We start from the raw sequence: 20,318 nt of genomic DNA, 5'->3' as shown, positions 1-20,318 counted from the left end.
CTGCTTGCTAAAGTCAACGGGGCATGCTCTGGCACCTGGGTATTTTTATGTTAGCCTCTATACCAGTGAAATACTAACTTTTTCAGAAAAAAAGGCATTAAATAAATCCAATATCCACCTCTGACCACCTCTAGTCCCAGCTATAGGTCCTTGATGAGACTTACTAAGCCAGTCGTATGTGTCTGAAGCTTGGAGCTGTTTAATGCAAAAGCTGTCAGGATTGTCTTCCCCACAGTGTGGCTAAGCTGGCAAGTGGGGAACTAGTTCATCATCTGTCTCCTGGATGAGGGAGTTTGGGGAATTCCTGACTTCCCAGCTGGGATTTAAGTCTCACTTGCTTTGGTGACAGTTCTGCTCCCTCTGTTAACAGTGGTGACAGTCTCAGGGAATCATTCCTTCATGCTCACATAGGCTGTCTCTTCCTTGTGCTTAATTGTGTTCAAGTACTAAAGCAGAGTTTAGCAGGGAAAAAAAACACACCTTTTAAAAATGGACAGTGCCTTCACTCATTATCTGCACTGATCCACGGTGAAAAGAAGTTAAAGTAAAAACCCTAATATCTTAGAACCATGCAGCTCCTGGCTCTCATGATAAGGTGTGGGCATGGACTGTGTTTGGGATGGACTGTGAGAGCTGTGACTTGCAAGGCCACATTGTGACCAGCATTTGGGAAAAGAGATCTTTGTGCTCTTTGACCCTGAGCTAATTTACATGCTTTCAGGGACTGCAGGCCTACTGGTGCTGACAGCAGGTGGCTCAGAATATTCTCACAGGAGAGTGTGAAGTAACTGGAGAGATGGGATAATTGCATTTGTGCTGTTGGCCCTGAAGTCCAGAGCTGTTACAGGCTGCGAAGGAGCACAAAGAAAAGAGTTGACCACGGTGGGCATGCAGCAGTAACAAGGTAAAATTTCATTGCCCTTTCCACTGAACTGATAGCCTGTTAAATATTCCACTGTAAACAGGAGTTAGTTAACAGACAGAGATTTCTCAGATGTCTGGCAAAAGTGTTGTTAATTCAGTTGTGTAGCCGGGGTTGAAGTGGCGCAAAGCTGAGAACTGTCTTGTGCTCCTTTTGTTTGTTTTTAAAAGTTTGTGCTTCTTCCCACTTGTCTTGGCCATTCTGTTGAATATATTCAACAAGGAAATAGGAACTGTGTATAACTGGAAGCATTTCCAGATGGGTTCTGTGCTACAAGAGGGAATACAATCTGTGGGACATACTTAACAATATATAGAAACAAAGGCTATACACGTATGGCTTGAAAGTACATTTAGCATAGTAAATCGTCAGAATACACTTGAAGGAGTGGAATGCACTCATTATCAGCACATATGGCTGTTAGTACCTTCCTCAAATAAAATTTTCAAGGAGGCAGGATACAGGAGTAACCATAAATTAATGAGTGCCTTGCTATCTGTCAAGCCAAGTAGCAAAATTTCTGCTGGAGAATTGAGCTGTTTTGCTTCTTATCTTACATATGTAGAGCTGGAATCACATACAAGGACACAACATCAGAACCAAACCCCACACCCCAATGTGTTGGCTCTATAAGCTTCCTCCAGGGGATTTTACAGAAACCATGGCTTCATGTCTCATTGCATGTGTCTAAATAAATAGTAAAGATGAGCATTTTGCATTAGAGATGGTACAGTGCAACAGCAAGGTTATTAATTTATTTTCCTCTGGCAAAAGCATTTATTGGCTGTAGCCATCAGCTCATATTATTTATTACTGCATCTCACCTTCTTTGAGTATTGTTTATCCAACGGTATTTACACAGAAGCTCATTTGTGAGAGCTTTAAACATTTTTACAGGGTGAAGTTAGTATGTGTTTAACATTAATACAAATTATTGTAGAAAATGAGGGCAAGACACAGACCAAAACTGTCTGTAAACTGCTGCTGAATTCACAACAGAGAGCTGAACTTACATGGGTTTTAATACTTCAGATTCCTCCCCAATCCTTTTATTTTCTCTAAAGGCATTTCCAGCAAAACCACAACTTATTTCCCCTTGCTGAGACAGATCTAAGTATCCCCCATTCTTTGAGAACGTCCAGATTCCCTTAGGCAGACACCCAGGAATGTGTAATTTAAAAACAACAAGGAAATAAATGAGAATAAAAACATGATAGCTGCAAGGGTAATACTGCACTCATAACCAATTTTAAAAGTAGACAAATATAAAATGTCCTCTTGAGTGTAACACCTTAGCAGGTAGGTATTAGCACTCAATTTATATTCGTACATATTTGATAGGTAAAAATTTGATTTGCATCTCATATGCATACTACTGCTATTTTTGTACTTCATCTTACAACAGATACTGCTCTGTAAAGATGACAGGTGGATAAATCTCTGCTTCTTTCATCAGAATGTCTGGAAGTTTTTCTCCTCCCTCAAGAAAAAATGAAGCGTTCTCTTTCCTGCCTTGACAGTCATGGGAAAGGAAACAGTAATGTTTCTAAGGTGTTTAGGTTTTTATTTTGTTGTGGGAAATGCTGGGGGCCTTCTTCTGTCCTGAGCTACCTCTATTCTGCCAGCAGATTCCAGAAACTCCCTGTGATGTTTTCAGAAATTAACTTCATGGCTACATTATATATGAACAAGAGAGTGCAGAAAGGCAAAAAATAGGAAAAACTTTAAAACAGCAAGATTGCCATTTTGTATTTTTTCGCAGAAAGAACTGAGGTGACTCTTTCTCAGAGTTCCTTGCCTGCTCATGTTTTAGGGAGGGTTGCTTTTTCCATCAGTTCATCTGTGACCTGGAGGAACCATGGTGACAGATTCTCAGATTGTCCTCAGAGTCATTCAAGCCCTGGGGTGATGTTTGTTCTGCCTCTAACAAAGGCCAAGATATTGGATTATAGCATAGTCCCTGCCATAAATTTAGTATTTCCTCTCTCTAAAGCCATCAATTTAGGTTGTACTGTTATTATGTTCCTTCAAAGTCTTTGCAACTGAAACCTTTCCAGAAGGTGAAGAATTAAATTTCCTGCCTGAGAAGTAGAGAGAGAAAATCTGTCTGGGTTCCTGTTTCTCTACAAAAGTCCTACCATTGGATAAAGTATACCAATTTAACTTATTTTGCTATTACTGGCATCATGAATTGTTACATGGAACTTTTGGTTCTGCAGCCTTTGGTGAATTCTTTTGGTGATATGTCCATTATTTTAGAAGTGGTTTTGTATATGACACAAAAAAGTGAAGTTGCTGTGCTGATGACAAATGCATGTGCAATACCCCTGTAAGCAGTTCAGACTTTATAACTTCACTTTTTTTCCTGATGTTTGGTCATTCCCTATGTTATATTGTTCCTTTTATGATATGAAGAACAAACTTTGAGAGAAAGGAAGCTGTCTCCTGTTTTTTGAAGCTTTATTCAATCTAAAAGCCACTGCTATGGCTTTGTGGGTAGTCTCACACTTTGGTTTTTGATTGTCCTGTGCTGCTGGAATTTTAGCTCCTGGATATGTGTCTAATTTCTCCATTGTGTAAGATGCATATCATGAAAGTGATGTTCTCCTTCCAGAAGTTCTCATCTTGAAATGATACAGCAGAAGTAAAGATGGGAAGTCGTATCACAAAATCTGTTGAAAATTATAAAAAGATCCAGTTACTCAGGCTGCTGTGGACTTGCAGGTGAAGTGAAAAGTGAGGGGGTTTTTCCAAAGCAGAAAGATTTGCAGGATTTTCTAAAAATAGCCCTTGAGCTGTGATTTTTTTGAAGCAGACAAGTAAAGCAGATTAAATTAATACTCAAAACAATCAGCAAACATGATGCTTCTGCAGGCACAACTATGAGACAAAGAGACGATTTTTCTGTGTCAGTGAATATTCCTGAAGAATGGTCGGTCAGTTAATTTCAGATTTGATGGTTATTAACATTTCTGAAGTGTCTGAAACACTGGCTTGGCTCTACTGTCATGTACTTTTTGAACTGATAGTGTTTTATAATCCTGTTGTTTAGTGATGAATATTTGCACATTTTCTTGGGCATGTGCCCGTGATTTACAAGAAGATGCTTTATAGACTGCAGAAAACCCCAGAAAATTTCTTGTCTGGGTATACTCAGACAAACTGAAATAAACCTTCAGTTCCAAGATACGATACATGCTATTCCTGCTTTGAACACTGTACCGTCATCACATGTGACCTTGGTGTTTGATGATTTGGCACAGTGCCACAGCAGAATTTGATGATCCACTGGAAATCGTGATTCTTTCATGTGGAAAACAATAAAAAGCATATGGTATCAATTATACTTCACTATTTCTTTGAGAATTCAAGCACCAGAAATAAAAAACACTGTCTGAAGACTTTGAATTTCCATTAACTGGAAACAGTTGGTATAAATTATTTTTACTGAAACTGCTCTACTGGCCCTGGGTAATAAAAGCAAAAATAACATTGGCATTTGATTGACTTCATAGGTGCAAGATATGTCATGCTCAGAGGGAGCATAAAATTCCAGGTTGGGCAGTGGAATAATTTTATTAAATACCATATTTGTCATGGAGAAGCTCTTGGAAAAATCAGTGTCCTGTTCCCTTAATTTCTACTGCATCTCTGCTGAGCTTGGCAATCTGCTGATCAAATACACTCGGCAGTGAACGTGCTGGTAGCTACAGTCAATGTAGGCAGGTAAGAAGAGAGGCTTCTAGAGTAATAAGAATTTTGGTGAAAATCAAAGCTGAGTTCTTCAAAGGAACAGTTTTGCTGGTGTTGTATTTCTAAAGCATGGCTTGGATCTGGGTTTTGGAAATTTTAGAGCTGTGTATGTTGTGGTGCTTTACTCTCCCAGGGAGCACATTCGTTAGAACTGACCTCGCAGAAGTCAGTAACTACTATGCAAAGAGTTTCTTTTGTTTCTTTGTTCTTTTGGTCAAGATTGAATTACTCTGTTGAATTTAGAGTAATTCTGAGTGGTAGCATCTCCAGTCAATTTCAATCAAACCTATATTACACTGTGTTTATCTTAACGCCCAAGATTTATCTTCAGTGCTTATTACCTCGTTTGGTAACCTTTTTTCTATGATTTCTGTAATAGAAGCAACTCTGTAGAAAGAGTAGTTTGTACTGAAATAGAAACTTAAACTCGGCTGATAGCAGCTCTGAGATAGAAATTTGAACAGAATGCACTTGCATTTGTTGTGGGAAGGTAATTAACAAATCAATAAAATGTTTGGTAACTAGGAACTAAGATGGGGAAGCAAGTTAACTTCCAGATTTCTAAATGATGTCTGTGAGGAATAGACTCTTACCCCTGTTAAATATACTAAAATCAGTGGGGTTGCTTGTGTAGTTAAATACCACGTGGTATTTAGAGGTTATGCTTATAGAGTTACAGTGTAGGTTTATTAGGCAATAAAAAGGGGCACGGGTAACTCACCTGAGAGCAGGCCTTGTCCATGCTGTTCCTTATGTTGGTATGTTGGTGATAGGGAAATGTCACAAAATTCACTGTAAATTACTCCTATTTTCTCCAAATAGTTTTAGCTCCAGTCCTGATGGCTCCATATACAAATGCTTTCACCAACAGATCCCAAGTTTAATAATATTAAGAACATCATATGTACTTGGAAAACATTAACATTTATTTTTATGAAATGGCATCTGATAGTTAAACTGCCATATTTTTTCCAGACTTCTTTCATTAGAGAGACTGATGACTATTACTACAAATATCCCATGGAGTATTCAATTATGCTGGAAGGAGAGCGAAAATGATATGCCAGAAGCTATGCAAGAGAGATGATGCACATTATTCTAATTTTATGAGGTTGTAGATCTTGGGAAAAGCAGAGATTTATAATGCCACTCCCTGCAATAATTAAGAAAGTGTGTGTCTGATTTATGTATATGTGGTGGGAAGCTGGAGAAATTGACTGAAAATATCATGGAAAACAGAATCTGTGTCAAAATGATCTGCCCAAAACTCCCAAATTTAAGTTTATGCTTAGAATTGAAAAAAGTCTTTCTGTGCTTTGGTTGTCAGCCATTGTTTTCTCTTTTGCTCACAGTGGTTTGAAGTTAGCTAAAAAGAAGTGTAGTCAGTGAAAAGCATCCTGCTAAGCCAACAACATGATGTTTTGTAAATCCTGCCTCTGAATGAGAACAGAAATCAGGTTGTATTTCTTTACTTCAGACTAAGGATTGGCATGACTCAGCAGGTAGGTTAAGTGTATGCTTGCAGTTGAAATAACTTTTTTGAGAAATAAGTCATCTTTATCTTTGGAGCAATTCCTATTTTTATGCCTCAGGGGCAGAGAACACTGGCAGATTTATGTACAGTGTTGACTTGAGGTCAGGGACAGTTGTGTCTTTGCAGACACAAAGATCTTGAGGTGGAGTTTGGTAAGGCCAAGTTACTTTTCAAGATCTTTCTTTTTCCTCCCTTCAAGTGCAGCTCAGGATTCAGTCTTCAAATGACTGTAGACAGTGAAATTGCTCAAGTCACTTGAATGGAGTGTATTTTTTGTATTTGGTGAGTTGCTTTTTTTGGGAATTTGCTTTGCACTTGTTCCAAGAGCACATAGGGAAAGCATGCTCTCAGTTTTTAGGGGACATTACAGATACAATTTTTCTGTTTGCTACTGAAAGTGCAGGGACAGTAAATTAATACTCCTTATCCTCATAACTGTTAATTAACGTGTCAGGCTGTGTTGCAGGATTGATGAAACTGTCTCATCTGGCAGTGTTTTCAAGAGCAAAACAACGCTAAAGACTCTAAGTTTTTCCCTCAAGTTTTTTGTATTTTCTCCAGCAAATTCTGGATTTGACTCTGATCTCACTTCCAGTTGTTTTAGATGTTGAATAATAATATTTTTTCTTAATACAGAATTCAGTTGGCAAATTAAAAGTGGAAGTATTGCGTATCTCATATTTCCAATTGTTTGTGTTCAGTGTAAGTATTAGGATCTGGTTTGAGCATCTTTCTATGCAGCATTAATCAACTTCTAATTAATTCAAACTTTGTATGTGAAATGTGAAAACTGGCTTCATTGCCTGATTCATAGTTCATTGATACCGGTGGTGGGATTCCCATTAATGGCATTAGATAAAATGGCATTTTATCTAATGGTAATTAGATAAAAATGATTGCTAATTTAATAGCCTGAGCTTGAAGTGTGGAAGTAACATAACAGTTTGGAGTGTTTGATGGTTTTTGTTGTTGTGCTTTTTTGTTTTTCCCCCAACAAGATGAAGGAAAAGAAACATCAGACAGTTTTTGTTTGTTTACTAGCTAAAAGAAAGAAGAGGAATTAAAACTCTGTGTGGTATCTATATATAAAAATGAGAACACAGCATCTGTGGAGCCAGTTCTTTCTAAAAGTAATTTTGTTCGTATGCTAATAATGTTTAAATGTGCCATTTACATTCTATAGCAAAAATCTGTAGCTGGTGTATACAGAATACTATAGTTAGCTAAGTATTTAAAACCCAAATAGGGTAATCTAATTAAAGTGAAGCAAGAGAAAATAAGTGTTCTTTTGCAAGTTCATTTTGTTATATGCTTCTTTCTTTAAAGAAAGAAACCAGTAAATATCTCTTGGTTATGTGATCTGTGATTTGTCTGCTTGGTAGCACAGAGAAAACATTACCAGGTGCTCAACCCAGCACGAAGATTCTTGTTTTAAGATTACAACTGAAGACAGACTTATTCTTAATCACCTCTTTTGGTTTTTGTGTTGACAAAATGACAGAAGTAGTGTGTATATGTCAAATGCACAAATGCTCTGTTTTGGGAATGGCGGAGTAGGAGCTTGTCTTCTCCATCCTCAGCAGTCCAGCTTTTCTCACAGTCTTGTAAGAGATGTTGGCAGTCAGAAATGTGTTTCAGGGTGACAGAAGTTTCATTACAGGATCCCAGCAGGCAGGGAAGACTGAGACCTCCCATACGACTTGGAAGCAGAATGCTTGTGCACCTGCACACAGCTCTGCCTGTGAAACAAGGACATTGAGCACTGGTAAGTACCTGTTTTCCTTCTTACACCAAATTCCCTACAAGGTTTTTGCTGCCTGCTGGGTTTTTTTTCCATCTTTCTAAGTTCATTTTCAAGGTCACAGGTGACAGATCCCTTTCCTAAGCTGGTGTTCTTGTGTGTCCTGAGGCATCAAAAGGAAATATTTGAGGTGAGGGAGTGATCTGAAGAGAGATAGGAATGCTCTGCAAGTAGGATGAGGTTATTCCATGTTACTCCTTGGAGAGAAAGGTGGGACTTGGAGGGTTGTCAGTGCTGTACAAATATGCATTTGTGGGACAGGAGGAGGCACCTCTTTTTGATTAGTCTCATCAAAACATGTCTGTCTCTTTTCTTCTTTCTTAAATGTGAGTCAAAAGTGTATTTGGACAGCTTGAATAAAATTTTGGTTTTTAGCTGGAAGAGTACAGCTAAATCCTTTTACATTATGAATTGGCACCGCTGCACTGAAATCAAGAAAGCTTTGTTGATTTATATCAACTGTTGCATATTCTTAAATAGAAGCGAGTGCAATGTAATGTGTGTAGTAGATGTCCAGATCCAAATGTTCTCAAGTCAGTTCTTTAGCTAGCTTGTTTAGGTAACTGCAATATCCTGAAAATACATTAAAAAAAAAAAATAGAAGTTTAAAAGGATGTAGTACTCCATGTGTGTCTAATTGGGCTATATGCTGTACCACAGTGATCTTAAGGCATACTTCCTTCATATTTATGTTCTAAATACTGTAATATTTAATGCAGCTCCTGTTTTGAATAAGGATTATATGTGCCTAATCTTGCCTGGAGAAACCACAGGATGTGTATAAACAAGTGGTGCTTAAACTGAGGCTGTGACACCGACCATGGCACACTGACCATGGCACTGGTGCAAAAAGAAGATGAAAACTGCCAGAAGTGAGGATCACAGCTTTATAGGGTTTGCCCACCAGGACAAAAGCATCACACTGGATGGATTGATTGGTTGATTGATTGATGGATTGCATGCCAAAACCCACTCAGGGTCAGACTTGGAATTACCTGCCACAGTGCTCTTCTGGCCAGAAACTTGGATGAGCAGACTGTGAGGAAAAGTGTTTATAAGAGGCAGTGATCTCCCCAACCCTGGGGGAAACCAGAAGCTGTTGGTATGGAACAAAGTGAGTGTGATTGGTCTCATCTTGGGAGGAAGAACTATTTTTGCTGGCATGTTTCCTCCTCCATTTAGCAAAGACCAGTGTGTTATGGTAAAATCTTGGAATTCCAACCCAGTCTGTGGGCTGTTGTCCATCTTTCATATGATCCATCTTCCATACCACAGCAGTTTTCTTGACAAGAGAGCAGTGTTGCAAAAAGGATTCTTTTTTTGACATGAAAACAGTTCCATATTGTCTTCCCAGGACTGATTATCTCCTGGGCCAAGAAAGCTTCAGTTTGGGTGCTTTGAGCCAGGCACACACTGCTTTTTGGCTCTATTGCCAGAGTTTGGCACTTACATTTCAGTCTGACTCTTTGCCTCCAGCTGTAGCTTTTCCTATTCTTACATTTGCATGTGAAAGGTATGGGTCTTTTGCTGGTCTCCTGCACCTTAGGCAGTTTCATAATGCCCTTTAAAAGGTATAAAAGAGGCTTCTTGGCATAGCAGCTCATCCAAACTGCACTGCCAGAGCTGCCCCGCAGCGCAGGAGGTCTTTGTGTCCTTGCATGTTTAGCCCTAACTCCAGAGCATCGTTGTTTCTCTGCTCCTGAGAGAAAGGGATGTGGGTTACAATGTTTTGGCACCCATTCCATCTCCTGAAAGATTCCCAGGGGTAAATGAAGTCAGGAGAAGTAGGGCTTGTGCAGCGAGGAATGGTGTGAAAAGTGTTGTGGAAAGGTGGAAGTAAACTGTTGCAGAGGGCTTAGGTTTAACATGGCAGTGCATTAAGAATTTGCAATTTCAACCTCCCTTTTTTCCCTAGAGTGGTTGATTGGAAAGGAGAGGTTTAACTTTGCATTAAAGTAGTTATACTGCTTTAATATTATCTGAGAGCAGGCATTGGTTGGAGAACAGGATTTTCAGCCTTCCAGGCCACGAAGAGCCTACTGTGCCCACACAGGTATGGGAAGATGCAAGACCTAATCCCCTTATTGATAGGCAAAGGTTGTCTGCTCTTAAGAATACAAGGCAGAGGTGAGTATAGAAGAGGTGGCATTGAAAAAAAAAAAAACCAGTCAAAAAATTACTGTTTGCACCTTTTGAAATGAAAGTTAATCCTGCTGTTGAACAGAAGTCCTTTTGGCAGGTTGTCTAGCTGCCTCTTTCATCTGCGAGTTGAGCTGGCAGAGGAGGACAGCTTAGGGGAGTTTTGGGACAGGCCACCATGCAAAGTCACTGCAGAGCTTCATCCAGCTGGTCTACAGCTGTTCTCTCTCTCTTTCTGAAAAGGAGAAGTAGATCCATCTACCTAGAAGCTTGGAAAATACCTAAAATTTACTAGTCCTGCAAGAAAGAGGGAATCACAATGAGCATAGAAATTATTGGTCAACTGGACTTGAAGAATTCAGGAAAAAGTTAGGCATGCATTTTGAGTAAAGATTCTTATTTTAGCTGCACAATATCCTTGATCCCTGTTTATTTTGGCCAGTTGCTAATTAGTAATGTGACTCTTGTCTGTGATGGTTTTCGTAAGTATTCTTCATTCTTGAATGCCCAGAACTTTCACTGGTTTTAATGCTGGTTTCTGTTATACTTGCAATTCATGACTAGGTTTCATTTTAGGCATCTATATTTAGTTTTCTAAGGCACTGCTGAGGGAAAAGAATCTGCCCCAGTAATACATCTCCGAGGAGTGCTGGTTGTGTGGAACACTGTATTTATTGAACAACTTAGCAGAGTGGCTGAGTAAATCAGTGTTGGGTATAATTGCAGCCCTTGTAAAGTACATGTTACACTAAATACCAAGATGATATGTTGCATCTCTACACCCTCTTTTTATCTTGACTGTTACAATCATCTCTCTTAGCTGTTGAATTTAGAAACTGGAGGGGAGGTTAAGACAGCTATAAAAATCAACTCCACATATGTATGGATTAGAAGTCAGAGAAGACTGCTCTTAAGGTATATAGGCACTCCCTTGGTTCAAAATGCACTTAATTGTATTCAGAAATGGCAGAGTGAGCCATGCTCATCATTGAATGACAGCAGGATGGGTGTGAGCTCCTGAAATGTACACCACAGTGTGACAAAATGTCCCTGCACCACTGTTAGATGAAAACAGATAAGCTTTCTAAAAACTGGATGCTAAAGTTTTAGTTTTGAAAATAAATGTGACAATAGTAATCAAAGTTCCATTATATTATGAGTCAAGTCAGTCCTACACCAAAAGTGATCTATTTAAAATACCAAGTTTTTCAGTGCTTATCTGTATAAAGTGATTCCATTCTGGAAAATGACAAACAAATTAGCAATTCAGTGCTAATTATTAAGAGATAAAGTAAGCTGGAAAAACTAATTTAAAGTTATACCTGTGTTGGAATATATCCTTTTTATGTTATCTGTCATACTACAAAAAACCCAAAAGATAATTAAATTTATACTTTTACAGCCAAGTGGCTCCTACAGATATAAATGCACTCCTAGAATGACATGATTTATTCCTGTGCAGAACTGCTAGTGTAGATATCAGCACAATTAGTCAAGTATCTGAACTGCCTAAACAAGTAGTTAATGTGTCTGTATTTACACCTCCTCTCTGAATTTCAGCTGTAGACCCATGAGTGCTGGCTCACACTGGTGAATAAAATACAGGTGTAAATTATTCTGCAAAAGAGACTGCTGAGCTGAATGCAAATTTAAATAATAGAAGAGTCTGCCTCCATCTTTTTTCTTCTTGTATGTGGCTTATTTTAGACTCCCATCTCTTCAGACTAGGAAGAGATTAATACAAATTAATACACTTTATTATTTTGTATTTCAGTGCATTCCTCAAAATACCAGTAGTAAAGCTTCAAGGATCTAGACAATAATATGTTGCAAACAACTGTTTTAGTTCCTCAGCTACTTTATTTTCTATCATATGGCCTGTGATTGTCCTTGGAAGATGAGGTCTGTGTTTAATTATGCCCTCGGACAGCCCAGCAACAGAAGAAATGTCAGCAAGGGGGTTACTTCAGGGAGCAAAACATTTGGGTGAACTTCCTCTTGTGTATTTGGAGAAGCATAGGACTTAGTTTCTCTGAAACATAAGTAGAGTTTTCTTCCTCTCCCTGCAAAACCTGTGAGTAATTGCTATGCAGAAGTAGTAAATAATATATGCAGGAGTTTAATCCACAGCATGTCATGGCACTTTACTTGTGCTCCTGTCTCATCTTTGAAAAGCTGTGTGAGAAATGAATTGCAGCCATTAGACTTCTTGAACATCCCTGTATCTGTCTAAAAATGTGTTTTCCAAAATGACAGAGGGCAGTGACTGCAGACAGGCTGCATAATCACCCCAGCAATGGCTCAGCTCCAAGCCATCCAGGACAGGCAAACACAGAAATGAATCTTCCCCCTCTTCAGACTCACAGAAGAGATCTCTGCCATGCCTAGAAGTCTCTGTTGCTCAGAGCAAAGTTCCTCTGTCAGCCTGCATCCTTATACACATTCATACTGCCAGGTCTTGTCTTCAGCCCTTTCTTGTGTCAGAGATTTGCCAGGAAAAATTATCCTTTCAGCCAGGGAACCGTGTGTTCTATGCAAATGAAAGCAAATAGTTCTGCTGTTAATCATCTCACTTGTCATTGAGCAAAACAAAGCTTTTGAAGCTAATTCAGAAATTATCATCACATCAACATGCAAGCTTTGCTGGCTCCAGTTACCTGTGCCAGGTTATTCCCATAATACACATACACAGGACTGCCTTGACTCAAGATCTAACAAATATCCCAGTTTAGTGAAAGTCACTTGGAAGATGGTGTTGAAGCTGGACTTTTTTTACTGGTTTTGAAGTAACTTGCTGGATGAATGTGCCAAAACTTGGGAAACATTAGTGGGCATTACTAGAAAACTACTCTCACTGTGTCTTAACAGAGGCCTGTGCTCTGGTACAGCTTGGCAGTCCACTACTTTACCAGTCTTTAGTCCCTCTGCAATACAGCTGTTGCTTTCTTTTGAGACTGAAACCAAACACAATTTAAAAAGCAAAAGATCTTCCTGAAGATTGCAGAGATTGACATCTAAGTTGCTCTTTCTCTTAGAGAAGCTCAAAGCCTTTTACTCTCTTTAAATAGCAGTGCTTTGTGTCTGTCACTACCTGTCATTATCTCATTGTCGGGGTTTGTATGTTTGGTTGGCAACACATGCCCGTTCTCCTGATTAGCACCATGCTTTAATTTCATTTAATAAGTGTGTTTCAGAGCCAGAATGATCCTCATTAACCAGAGTAATTTCACTTTGCCATGTAGAATTAATTAGGATGAAGACTGTCAAATGAAATGTAAAAAATAATCAGTGGTTCTCATTAAGAGATAATAACAAGATTTTTTGTGCTGTTTAGCAGTTTGGTGTTGGTCCCAGCGTCAAATGTTAAGAACTTTTACATGTTGTGAACATTAATTTTAATACATTTGATCTGGCACCATGCAAATAATTAAATCCTTAAACTTCATTTTGACAACCAGTTATTTAGACTTCTAGCTAAATACTGAAAAAGAGCTTTAAGAATAGGTAGCTAATTTAGGCATACATCAGAGTTTGATGACATGTAACACTTGAAAGAGGAGCTGAAGCAGTCAGCTAATGATTGTATCCAACAACTGAGTGAGGCCTGATACAATTTTGGAAGATTTGAGGTAAACAAATGAAGACAAGTTCTCAGAAAAAGTGTGTCAGGGCAGTAAGGTGTTCAGAAAAACTGGAGGATTTTGAGTGTTTTATAAAGGCTAGTCTGACATTTCTCTTTTGATAAAGCTGGATATAGTAAGGATGGTGCAGATTGATTCTCCATGTCCCCTAGGGCTAGAACTAGTTTGCAGAGAAAAGACATTTGGATGTCAGAAAGAGCTGATCTTCCAAAACAGCCAGCTGTTCAAAGTGGTGGTATGTCTTCCTTCTCAAGATTCTTGTTCTCAAGAACAAGGCAGACAGACATCTCCCAGGAGTGGTGGGATATACTTCCCCTGACTGGAGAAACTGCTTGGCACCTTCTCTCTGCCTTTGTGCCTTTGTTCTTCCAAGGGTGAGCCAAGCAGGGAGAAAGGCAGTAGGCATTCATAAGGAGTACATTTGGTATTGCCTCAGCCAAGAAGTCCAAGTGTGGTCTAAACACCCAAGTTCATTAAAACTTAAATAAGAGTCATGAGATGAAAGGGGTACGTAGCTTAAAACACAGAGCCTGTTGAACCAGGACAAACGTTGTGGACTGGAAAATAATTTTACCAATAAAAAGTGTTGGCTGTGTTTGAAGTTAGGGAAATTCTTCCTGTTTGAACATGTAGGTTCTGTATGACGGCAGCATCATTTGTTTTCCGGATTTCCTTTGTGTTGTGACATTTTCAGGATTAGAGTAAACAAAAAAGTCATCATGAACTGTTTGAGGAATATCAGTTTTATGGCGTTAGAGATGTCATCCTGATTGCCTTCAATTAAATCCAAGAAATAAAGTCTCACCCTTTCCAGCTTGTTATTGGGCTGTGAGCCCAATGAAGTAATTTTCCTTTGATTATGCAGCCAGTCCTGAACATATGAATAGATTTGATGACTGCATGCTGTGGTTTGTTGTGGTTTTTTTCATTTTATGGATTTTATTCTGCCTGGAGGCTATACAGTCTGTTACACTACCCATCAGCCCTGGATACAGAGTCCAGCTTGGAAAATACTCTTCTTTTCCTGCCAACTTGTTCAGCCTACAGTCACTCAGCCTACAACAGCTTGTCAGCTTGACTGAAAAGAGCCAAGTAAGACTTTACAATCATGTTTCTTTCCCTCTCTTTTGCAAAATACACTGTTTCTTAATTCAGATTGGGCAGAAGTTCTTGTGCTGCATGGCCAGGAGCTCTGGTAAGATCTCCTGTGTTCAGAAGAGGCAGCCTGGTCCTGTTAACCACTGAGCTCTGAAGAGGAGCCAGGAAGAAAACAATTATTTCTGGTGAAGTTACAGGAATGTTCTGTTCATAACGCAGCCATATTTTTATGAGTTTCAGCAACCTAAACACAAGAGGGAGATGTAATTGCCACCATTTTGTTGGGGCAGGGAGAAACAGCATGTCCTGAGATCATGCAATGAAAAGCTGCTGAACTACACGGGAGTCAAATCCTCCCAGGCATCCACACAACATGTGGCATCATTGAGCCACAGAGCAAAATGCTCATCAGAAACACCCTCAGCACAGCCCATAAACTGCAGGAAAAGCTCATTTTAGAGTGATGTTGCTTTGAGCATACTGTCTGCAGCAGAACAGAAATGCCAGCGAGAGGAGGGAGGAGTAACAGGAACAAACCTGGCATCTGTGTTTAGGAAGACTGGCTGCCTGCAGCTCAGCACACCTTAGATAGCTCAGCTTACCTGTGCAGGACCATATGAAGCTGGCTGGTACCAAAATCCCACAGATTTATCCCTTGATATTCAGCTTCATCACTCTTAGGTACTTCACAAGCTTTTGGGGTTTCAATGTTTGAATTTTCTGGTAAAGGAACCCAAATCCCAGCTCTGTCCACCTTTTCCCTTGCCACTTCTGAGAACCCATTGCATACTAACTTATTGAGCATTTTGGCATGACAAAGTACCCACTAGTTCACTGAGTGTAGGCAGGCATCTTCAGTTCCAGTGTTCAGTTCCAATACCAAATGTGTTAGTGGCACAAGTGGAAACTCTGCATCTGCCTGGCCATTCCAGTGATGCACACAGGAGCAAGAGGTGGTGAGACAGCACAACAACAATTGCACCAGAATAAGAGCATCAAAAAGACCTAAACCATTGTTCCAGCTCTAAAATTGGAGATACTCAGAATTAAAACCTCCTAACTTAATTTAGGTTCTTCTGTAGAACTGCAGATGCTTTCATGTCACAAACTGGGAGGTGTATGTATCTGCATTGCCTGCTAGCCATGACAACACATGCAGCTGGGCAGGTCTTTGTTTCGTGGCCAGCCACCACTACAGCTCATCTCTCCCCCTCTCTTTGCCTTTCCTCCCAAGCTCAGTCCCACTGGGGCTTTTGTTTCAAATTCTGGTGCCAAATTTTCTGCATCTCTCCTGGAAGTTATTCTGCTTGTAAACTGCCAGAGCTCTCTTTTGTAAGTGTTTACTCCTTTCTTCTTCTTTTCTGTAGTATTTTGTCTTTCATTTCCCATTAAATCCTTTTTCTGTGTCTTACTCCCTCCCCCACTTTGATCTTGTGCAGCTTTTACAGCCTACAAGTTTTTGTAATTGCAATTTCTTGGGGGTGCTCTGTGGTTTCCTTTTCTTCTGACTGATGTTGATTGCCTTTTAGATCAAATGTTGACACAGCTTGTTCTTCCAGGTAACACATATAATACCTCATGCAAAAGAAGGGTTTATATCCTATAAAAGCCCCAAAGTGTTAGTTGATTTGAATATTTTGAAGCTATGGCTGCTTGTAATTAAATTATTTTTCCTAAACTTTACAAGTTATTATAAAGGAATATTGATAGAGGGAAAAAAAAGTACTTTACAAGTAAGGTTTTCTGCAGTATCATATATTCATCTGCTTTTCACAACTGAATGACTTTGAAATGCTCCATTAAGCTGAGAGTAAATACAGCATGAGAAATAGTGCTCTCTCTGTAAATGCTGATATGTGTATTTTTAAAATCGAGTACACTATTATCAAAACACATCCTATCAATTGCTGAATACAACTTTCTCCATGTTTGAGTAATGTTTTGTGTTCATTTATTTATCTAGGATGAGGAATAGCAGGAACACGAGAGGCTTTCCTGGGAATGCATCCAAGGAGCGCTGGTGGAGGCTCTCTAGTTAATCACTTTGTCAAAAGGAGTCCTTTTTCCAGTGTGCAACATTATTCACTTAACTTTTCATTAGGCCTTTTCATGTGAGTACTACCAAAGCAAGCAGCTGTGATATGGAAACCTTCATTTATGCCAGATCACTTGAACCCCCTGCCTTTTCATCCGTGCATCAATAAATACAGAATATGAGTGAATATAGAGCTTGTGCAATGCTGACCCACAGCAGGCTGAGCTCCCCCAAATCCCAGCACTTACTGCAGTCTTGCTCAGAGTTTGCTCTCTGTTCTTGTATCATAAGTGAGTGTTCCTCAGAAAGGATGTGAGGTCCCCAAGCATATGTGTTCACTGCCACCATTAAAGTGGATTCAGGTGCTTGGCATGGCTGTCTCCAGGCAGATTTTCCTTAAATAACTGATAGCTGCACTCACACTGCCCATGCTTCTCTGGCTGGCTGTACTCATGTTGTGCTTATTGGGCTTTACAGAGCATGTGGTAAGGATCTCACTATCTTGTTCATGTGACCCATTTTCGTGTTTTCAGGTGAAAAATTATGCCAAATGAACTTTCTTACACATATTATGATATAATGAAAAATTTCTATTTTTACAACCACAGGTGTCCTGAAATGTTGTAAAACTTCTAGTGTTGAGAGGCCCTAGGGTTTGATTGTCAGAAGATACTGAATGAAGGAAGAATGGTATTTCATTAAAGTCTCCTTACGGGCAAAAGGAAACACATCAAATTAGTTGAACTGGGGACTTACCATTAGTTTAGTTAATATCTTGTTACTCTAGTCAAACATAGCTGATTAATTCAAAAAAGCCTCACAAATGATGTGGTAGAAATGGTACAGAAGAAAGTCTTCCCATTATTCACCTCTTTTCTCTGGCATTATCTCTGGGCCCTCAGGGCATTGGTTTTGGTCACTCTCAGAAAGAAAGGGGTGTTTATAAAGTTGTGTCAGCACACTAAGGACAGAAAGGGTTATTGTTTGTTAAGGAGCGAATAGCAAATTGTTTTCTAGATTCTTTATTATGCTTTATAAATAGATACAACATTTATTGTTTGCTTTGGGCACAGACTCGTGAAGCTTGTGAGATGAGGCTTAGAGCAGATTTGCAGACGTGGTGTGGGCAAACAAAGCAGAACATTGCACTGGCTCGACTGGGGTCAGCTTTAAACAAGGCCTTGATGATATAATTCTTTGCAGTTAATAATGGGTGTTTGGTGGCTCTTGCAATGGAATGGCAGGTTTCTTGATAAAGATAATTTTGTTTGAAAATCAAAGTACCTAATGACTTGCAGATGGAATTAACCCTTTTGATTATAGCTGTGCCACATCCTGTGTTGTGCTTTTCAGGTGTAATTGCTGTAGAGGAGCTGCAAGTGAAGATTTATGCTACAAAAGGATAGCTACCCTGTGCATTGGGGCTTCGTCTAGATGAAAGCTAATGTCTGTTTCTTAAGCATTTTACATTTTTGTTTTTCAGAATTGTTTTGAAATTTTCTGCAGTTCTGCAGGTTTGGGGACAAAACCAAAAATTATGTTGAGACTGAGAAAACTGATTTATGAAAACAGTTTGTTTCTAGCAACTATTTCCCATACAGTTGTATATGAGTATAATTGCATATATTTGAAAAATATGAGCACTTGAGTCAAAAGAGATGACCAGTGTTGTATCAGCCTTGGGAACAGCTGATTGTGTTGGTTTTAGTCATGTGGCAGATCTTTGGATCTCCCCTTAGACAGCTCTTACAAGGGACCCCCAAGAATCCATTGTTTCAAATACAAGTTTTCCTGCAGAGTATAACACATCTGACACAGTTTGCTTCCATGTGCTTGGAACTACTGAGCTGCTTTGGAAACCTCCTTGTGCTTGATGGCTTGAAAAACACAGTTTTTGTCAGGATGCTGCACACCTGTAACCTCCACTGATTTCTGGGATCCGCAGTCTTGGTCTCAGCCTGCAGCAGCTGTTCATCTGGCTCAGTGTCACGTCCTTAACCACAGGCAGCACTTGTTGCATAATACAAAGGAACTTGGTTTCTTTTTTCCACCTTTGCTGCCTCAGTCCTCACAGTGAACTGAAGAACTACATTTTTGTTTGACCCCACAGTTAAGGACAACTTTAATGACAAGGTTGGTTTTGTAGACAGGCCATTGAATTTTGTTTTCCTCTGGCACTACAACATAGATGTTTTATGCCAGTGGTGTTTACATTAGAAAAAAAGAGCTCTTTTATGTACTATGAAAGCAACAGCTTCGGTACAGTAGCTTGTTCTGCATTTTCTGTTTTGTTTGCTGACTGTTACTAACTCCACATCATTTATTCCTTTAAAAGTGGACTTAGAATTTTCAGTCATGTAATTCTCAGTGTGCTAAAGGCTACATTTGAGGTATGTGCATTCAAAAATGGTTCAGTAGGGATAGTTTACTTCCACTGGTTATTACTTCAGGCGTGTTTGCAACAAGGAGAAAAATTGTTTTATTGTTGTTTCAGATCCGCTGTGTTCTAGGAAATTCAAGCACGTGCTTTGAAAGGGTGAAAACCTGGAGGTCACAGAGTAAAACTCTTTAGTCTTGGAGGCCAGAGAGCTAGAAAGCCCATTCTCCAGTCATTACATTTTATATCCTGGGGTATATGAGGTCATAATTGTCTTGTTGCTTTACTTTGCATGAGTAACTAAGTGTGGTCACCTTTTAGACTGGTGATTGTGTGCATGACCAGCAGGAATGAATTTCTTTCTACCAGAATGACAGCCTGCTGCAGCAAGCACACCATGAACAGCATGAGGATGGGCTTTGGAGGGGCAGCCCAGTTTGTAGCTCAGGAAACCCTAATCAAGAGCAAAGTGTGCCTTATAACCAGTAAATGCAGTGTTTGGTGTTTTGTTTGGTTTAGCATTTTTCTTCAGAAGGTGTGAGAGGCTGCTCCTATCTAAGAAGTACAATATTGACATTTATTGAATAGGAAATAAGCTGGTTTGTGTCTGTTCTGGAGCTTTCCCTCTGCTTTGTGCATCCTTTTGGTGTCTTGGGTGCCTCTTTGCCTGGAAAAGCTGCAAGTCATCTGAGCTTCAGTGCTTTCCTGCCAGGAGAGTGGTATCTAAAGGAATGGCTTCCATATAGAGAGCAGTTACACATCTTAAAGTGTATTCTGTCCTTTAATTATAGGACAGAATACACTTATAGGATGGGTACGAGCCTATTTTAGTCATTGCTTGTCACAGGGCTTTGAAAGTGTCAGTAAAAAACACTTGTCTGTGTGTCTGGCATGAGCTCTGTGTGGGGAAAGACACAAGGAGTGGTTGTAGAGCAGTGTGACAACCAGATGGACAGGGTGATGGGTTGGGAGGGATAGGCCAGTGCAAAGCCTGACAGTTGAGATAAATGGTAGGGGA

The 20,318-nt window shown here is 39.5% G+C and overlaps 1 protein-coding gene across 1 annotated transcript in view; it reads left to right on the top strand.

Moving 5' to 3' along the window:
- The window catches only part of PRDM5 (PR/SET domain 5), a 169,569-nt gene that overhangs the window by 80,750 nt on the left and 68,501 nt on the right, over positions 1-20,318 (top strand). The window contains exons 21-24 of the mRNA XM_064416379.1: positions 722-904; positions 4,438-4,648; positions 6,028-6,177; positions 7,870-7,974. The gene's annotated coding sequence lies outside the window, so the exon portion shown is untranslated. The remainder of the gene's footprint in view (positions 1-721; positions 905-4,437; positions 4,649-6,027; positions 6,178-7,869; positions 7,975-20,318) is intronic.

The sequence above is a fragment of the Passer domesticus genome, chromosome 4 (assembly GCF_036417665.1).
Source record: "Passer domesticus isolate bPasDom1 chromosome 4, bPasDom1.hap1, whole genome shotgun sequence".
NCBI classification, from domain to species: domain Eukaryota; kingdom Metazoa; phylum Chordata; class Aves; order Passeriformes; family Passeridae; genus Passer; species Passer domesticus.
The sequence above is the reverse complement of the archived record's forward strand: the minus strand, read 5'-3'. Positions and strand labels throughout refer to the sequence as shown.